This window comes from Engraulis encrasicolus, chromosome 17 (assembly GCF_034702125.1).
Source record: "Engraulis encrasicolus isolate BLACKSEA-1 chromosome 17, IST_EnEncr_1.0, whole genome shotgun sequence".
NCBI classification, from domain to species: domain Eukaryota; kingdom Metazoa; phylum Chordata; class Actinopteri; order Clupeiformes; family Engraulidae; genus Engraulis; species Engraulis encrasicolus.
In genome coordinates, this window is record NC_085873.1 from 42884559 (window position 1) to 42891824 (window position 7266).

Sequence of the window (7266 nt, forward strand, 5' to 3'; positions counted from 1 at the left end):
CAGCAAATGTCCCTTGCCAGAATCGAAACCGGGTCAGCCACATGGTAGACGAGTGCCCTACTGTTAGCACCACGGTATGGCCTTGGAAGTTGATGATAAATCAGGCAAGCAGACTGGTGCACCAGCAGAATGATTCTTTGTCCTTAAGCGCCACCTTGTGGCCAAGTGCTCCCACTGCAATAACCTCCCCGTCTGCCTTCTTGCCAGGGTAAGCAGAAAGCACTACCAGTACGTTTCTCGCTCTCTCTGAGTCTTTCTTGATTTATTTTGGCTCCTGGCTCCCTGGTGTTGTCGGAATGGTGATATTTTCTTTTTGTGCTGATGCTGTTATTGGTCACTTGATTTGAGGTCTTCATATGATCTTTCCTTTTAATATTAGGATTTCAAAGGGGCAGTCCTTACTCCACCACCACCTCCATCGGATTTGGCCATTTTGTTGTTGTTGAATTTTTTTCTCTCTCTTTCTCCCTTTTTACTGTGGTTATTTTTTAGTTGTGGATGTGTTGGGGTTTTTTTTTGTAGATGCTACCGGTAGTCTTTACTACTGTAAGCCCAAGTGATGTTTGATGTGTGACAGAGAGCAAAAGCTTTGAAATTGGATACAGAAAAAGGGGCTAATGAATTCTGTCCCATTCTGACTCTGTCCTGTTTCGCCAATTTATTGGTTGAATCCAGATTCACAGGACTGAACAGAACAGTCGTATTGAAACAGGATCTGCAATCCAGGCTGGGTTGATATGGGAAGCAGGTTTTAGGTTGGCTAAATCATTAAGGATGTACTGAGATTTTGAATGCAGAGTAAGAAACTCCCGCACACTGACCATTTCGCTGTTCTTTCTTTAATAAACGACGTTTCGGTACAAGACCTTCATCATGAAGGTCTTGTACCGAAACGTCGTTTATTAAAGAAAGAACAGCGAAATGGTCAGTGTGCGGGAGTTTCTTTGAACTATTGCTGAGTAACCCATGGTGCCATCTCCGACGCACCTGCCAGCTGAGGTGTGCGAAAAAAAGCCGAAGTTGAATGCAGAGTAAGGACTCTCCTGTTGAAGGGCTACTTCGATTAGTAAATGGAGATGGCAGCTGACATCCTTCTGTTTCTAATTGCTCTTCCTGTGACGTGGTATTGCGTTTGTGTGGGTGTTTTTTGGCACAGTGCAAAATGTGATCATGTTAACGTTTGCTGAGGACTGGGTGGGACTGAGTTCTGGAGACTGAGTTTGCCTTTTTTTTAAATGGAGATTTTTGATCAAGTGTACCGTGTTGACTTAACAACTCCCTACCTGGGATTTATCTTAATTTTACACAGAAATCAAGCAAAGTAGGGATCTGTGCAAGAGGTATTTTAACTGTGTGTTTATTTGCTTATTCCCTAACGAGTATTTTAAAAGGGGGGTGTTGTAAGACAATGTCTTGTGTCTGGTCAGGTTGTTACAAGTCACTTTGAGGATGCAGTCACACTTTCACTCTTATGTCGTCAGGACCCAGAAAGTCTTACAATTTGCAAGTGTCAATTCTTAAGATATAAGAATATGATAAGAGGATTCATGACGAATATGCTTCTTCTTATTATTATTATTATTATTGTTGTTATTATTATTATTATTATCACCACCACCACCACACTCACCACTGGATTGATTATTAATAGCAAACAGTGGTTGGCTGAAGTGCTATGTATATATTTGAGATTTCCATTTGTACACATGCTATCGTCAGCAGACATGACGTTATCCATGTGGTGACTAGTTGTGGGTATGAGGGTAAAGGGGAAATGTGATGTAAGGTCAAGTGTTTTGATGAACAGAATATGGAGGTCCACAACATTGTTTGGCAATATATATATATATACAGGATCTATATACAAAAATGACTTTTCTCAAGTCCATGCCCTTGTGTTTATTGTGATATACTAAACTTTTTTTTAGAAAAGTTTTTTTTACATTCTTGACAGGAGTCACATCTTGATAGTGCTGCCACAACCCCAATTTATATTCAGCTTTTTTGGTGTCATGCTCATTTCGGCATTGAAGAGACTTTCATTCATTTGCTGGTTCGGAAAAAAATTAACAACGTTTCAGTTTTCACACACCGTAAATGGCAGGTGCATTGGATAGGACCCATAGGTTCCTGATAAGAGAAAAAAAAACACTATAACACTGCACACTGACTATTTTGCTTTAACTTTTATTCGGAGTGCGATTTTCAGAGAAAATGTTGAAACAATCCCAGCCCGTTAACGATGCTAATGTTTCAGCGTGCAGCGTGAAGTTGTTGTTTAGTAAAACTGTCTCTGGTACACTCAGTAAGCTACCCTAGATGAGTTGGGATTTTGTTTTTACCTCATTGGTTTCTTTTGTCCTTAATATTAAGCCCAGTACAACCCTTTTACAAAACAGGAATGTCACTAGTAATATTTTCAAATCTCCAAGACTTTTGGACTGTTGACAAGTTTGTTGAAGATTGAATATACATGGTACATCTAATTTAAAACTTTTGTTATGAAGGAGTATAGCTGTTGTCTTATTGCTCAGTCTTTGACCCACACTATATGTGGTGATCGGTTTGCCACATATAACTTAAAGGGGATACATTCTCAGTTGGTTGTATTGGTAGCTACGTGGTAACAACATTTTCAGACAAATGGGATGCTGAGTCCTTAAAACCTGGTTAAGGTGGTGGTGGGGTCAATTCTAGTCTACGTTGTGAACCCAAGCATAAGTTACACAACTTCCATTGAAAACTGCAGGCAACGCTGTGTGCTTCGTGGAGGTTGTTACTTTTCCATTACCCCTTTAAGTGATGGTATAAGGGCCCAAGCAGTTATTTGTGTTGTTCTGTTGGATAGCTACCGAGCCTGGGGATTTAACATGAAGCTCAATTTACTGACAAGGGGCTGTAGTTATTTAGAAAGGAGTTTGACCAAGTGGCCTGTCTTTTGAAAGCATGAAGTTGTGGAGATGTTGGTGTGGTTTCTAGAGCCACACAATCTACTGACTTAGTTTTGTTCAGTTTTCTTGTTCTTGTATTTTTTGTTTTTTTTGTTTGTTTTTTCTTTGCACACATGTAGCACAAGTGAATTGTCCAAACCAAAACAAGGTTTGCCTCTTTGTCCTGCTGCAAGTCCTGTGTGGGTGGTTTTGGTGGGAGTGCGGGTGGGTGTTTGAGTTTAATGACTTTGTGCACATGTGAGAACATGTGTCTGTGCACAGCAGTTAATCATTTCCTTGGATCAGTTCCACTGAATTGTACTATATTGAACTGAGTATGTCTCTTTTTTTACTATAAAAGTGCAATATGTGATGAATATGGGTACGGTATGAGAGATCTTGGGTATGAGTGATCATTATGTTGTTTCCTTAATGAACCCTGAACAAGTGTCTTCCTGGGGTTCAAATGTAGCCACGTGTGTGTGTGTGTGTGTATAAATATATATGTTTGTAAACTGAAAAAACAAGTTTTTGTTGTTTACCCCCCCCCTCCCACTGTTCGTTGCCCAATTTCACCTTTCTGCAAAGTGGGATGTTCCCTATAACAAAATGGATGACCAAGACATCCATTTTCTGACAGAAATCCTCTTTTTTTTAACACGTTACTTTTTTTTGTTTTTCTTCAGATTCCAAACATGTTGGAATTGTATTTCTAGCTCAGATGAGCACATTGTCCTTGCTGACATCATACCACCGGCAAAAAACAAAAGCAGCAACACATTTTCCCCAACAAAGACCTGACTTTTTTCAAGGTGATATTATAGCAGTGTGCAGTGTTTGATCATCTTGTTTGAGAACTGGAAATGTTGTGTGTAACTTTTTAAACTCTGTATTATGCAATCTTTATAAGACCTAATTGTGCACTGATGAGTATTTTTTCCTGATTTTATGTATTTATTTGTTTGTTTGTTTGTTTTTTTAAATCACCCTTGTGTTCAGTCGTGTGCCCTTATGTGCCCACGAGGCCCTTTGGGTTTCCCCTGCAGGGGCACGCTTGGTACCCCACCTGCTCCAAACCGGACTGGGCAGCTCCAGAACTACTTACCTGCCATTCATATTGGCACAGTGCATTCGTCTAATGCAGCGGTTCCCAAACTTTTTTCCCTGCGCACCCCCTTGTACATTTCAGTGTGGTTCGCGCTACCCCCTAAGCAAATATTTTGATGTGCTGAAGGCCACAGAAGTAAGATTCACTGCGCATTCACTGCACATTATGCACAGTTGTTTTGGGGAATCCTCTATAGTCTGGGAGTTAAACTACACTTCAGATGGACCCTTCCAGCATACAATTCACCATACAACTACTTAATGTTCATTAATGCTGAATGAAAACTCACATATCCACCATTGCTCTATTTAGCTCGCGCACCCCCTTATGGCAGGCCGCGCACCCCCAGGGGTGCACGCACCACAGTTTGGGAAACCCTGATCTAATAGAAGAGCCTGGAGTCCGCATTATCTTAAGGAAATGACTCCAGGCTCTTCTATTAATTAGACGATGTGCCTCTTAACTTAACCTGGTTTACTCCTCAACCAGCTTCTTAGTATAGGCCCCTTGCTGAATATCCAGATAAGATTATAAACCATGGTGGTGTTAGCTGGGTATGGTAACCCTGGGCAAGTGCTTAAGTTGGTGAAAGATTAAGCAAGTGTGTTTTTGTTTGTTTGTTTTGTTTTTCATTTCCAAAGAAAATGCAACAACATTATTTTTTTTCTTTGAAAACATGAAACGACTGTCTAGGAGAACTTGATTGGTTTAGTCATTAAACCACCGCCCATATATGCCCCAGCCTTGTGAAATAGCTCCCTGGAGCTACACTGGGCTGGGTGTGTCTTGTTGAGTTAGGCTGTGTGTACACCAAGCGCGACCTATTCTACCTGAGCGACGGAAGTCATTATTTCTCTATGGAGAGTCAGCGAATAAAGCGACCATAGTGAATTCGCAGGGAGCGAAGCGACCTGGGCGACCAAAACTAATTTCAGCTATTGAAAGTCGGCTAACATTATGGTAAATAAATGCAGTTTGGCGAAAACCAATTGGAATGCTCATGTTTCCAAATGTCCCAGGCTGACAAGCCAGAGCTGCTAACTCAAGCATGTCAATGTCACGTCCAGAACGTATTAGGTGAAACATCTTCAGGGACTTCAACTACTCGGGTAGCGTAGGTCGTTTCTGATGTACACACGGCTTTAGGTTTGGGTTTGGGCAGTGCTTAACAGTCCTGGTGCTCCGGAGCTCACATGCACTTTTTCACTTCTTTACATGTATGGCTAGACACTAATGATCAACATCTCCCCTACTCTTCAAATAAACATGTTTTAAAATGAAGCATATGTTACATTGCCTTTTGTGGACATGTGTATTTGTTATTGCTCATAAGATAGGCCTATCTTTTCTGCTCGTCCTTGAATTCTGCTTCCTTTTCTTTTTAAAAAAAAAAGACATTTCGTAAGACTCTATCATGGACAGGACAGTACAAGAGGTAGACAGGAAGCGAAGGTGGAGAGAGACAGGGAGTGCGTTGCAATATGCGACCTTGCCTCCTCCACTTGCCTCCTCCTCTTGCTTCTCTCCTCGTACCACGAAGTAATAAGGAAGACCTTCCTCTTTCGAGAGAATCTACTAGACTAATGTTTGAACTGGCCTTGCCCCAGGGCAGACTCCTGACATGATGTTTAGTTTAGTTAGTTTGTGTGTGTGTACTCATTACTTACTCTTTAATTAAAAAAAAAAAAAAAAACTAACACCTCTGCAACTGCACTTGTTGTTCTGTATATCTCCTGTGCACATTGTATTTGCTTGTGATGTTGGCTTGAATTTGTCCTCTTTTGAAAGTCGCTTTGGTTATAAAGCGTCTGCCAAATGCAATATAATGTAATGTCATAATGTAATGTAATATGTCATGATGACATCACTGACAACAGCATTATATTTCAATATCTTGCAAAAGCTCAATTGTAGAGTTTTTTCTCATTTGCAATTGGGATGGTGAATGAAAAACAGTCCCTCAAAAGTTGTTGTGGCTAGGCTGACAGCTGGGAAACTTTATCGTTTTCTCCACGGAGGAGGGGCCAGGAGGCGGGACGAGGAGACAAGCGCAAGTGGAGGAGGCAAGGTCGCATATTGCAACGCACTCAGGGATGGGTCGCCAAAGGACCTGGGCCGGGAACTGAATCCAGGGCAGCCGCATGGCAGGCGTGCACCCCCCACCGGATGGCCCCGGCAGGGCCTGGATTCTGCTTTCTAAAATGTGTAAATACCATACCAGTCTATTGGGTATCCCTCTTGCCTGTACAATTTTCAGATGTAAAGGCAATAATCATTATTCAGAGTTGGTCAGCTTAATGCTGCAGTTCTACTTCAATGCACCAAGTGTTACATTAGGGGGGGTAGAAAAGCGTGCATGTACCCGTTGCCATTTCAATGCATTCTGGCAGAGCAAAAGCAGAGAATTCTAAGCAATTTTATAACCAGAATGCATTGAAATGGCAAAGTGTGCATGCATTCTGCAGAGCAAAAGCAGCACTGGTCCATCAAAAACAAGCCCAAGGATACTTAGGTTAACAAACAGGCTAGCAATGCTAATATGCAAATATTCCACTAATATTACATTTGTCAATTGCATTTCATTTTCACTTTCAAAGGAAGGTTGGCATCCATGCTAACAATTAAGCTAAACATGCTAACAATGCTAAGTGTCACAGGTAGGGGATGCGCACGTTTCTAGGCGGCACCCCCGTTTAGAATACCCATTACCCTGAGGAGTAAACCGTACACCACCAAGCATGCCAAGACACAAGTCAGGTTTCACATTTAAACATTTATTTCCTATTGAAATATTCTGTCTTTTTCTGGAGGAATGGGGAAGGGGTTAATTAGTTCGTCACAGTTCTGCATTGTCCAGAGTCCGCATCGTACAGCCCAGTCAACTGAGGCGGTCTCTGTGCGGCCCATCTTCATTCTGGAACAAGGGGCTGAACCTTCTCCAAGATGATCATCACGGGAGGGCGGCTTGTCTTGTATGAGTGGAGATCACTTATCTGCACACCAAATTTACCTTTGGGTACTAACAAAGTTACTCTAATCTAAAACATGCGCTGGACAGTGGACATCATGGCAACCTGTGCTGTATAGTGGGCGTCATGGCAACCTGTGCTGTATAGTGGGCGTCATAGCAACCTGTGCCAAAAAATGTATACTAGTACGCGTCAACAGCTTCTGAATCTCTCTATGACTCTTTCTCTCTCTCTCTCTCTCTCTCTCTCTCTCTCTGTT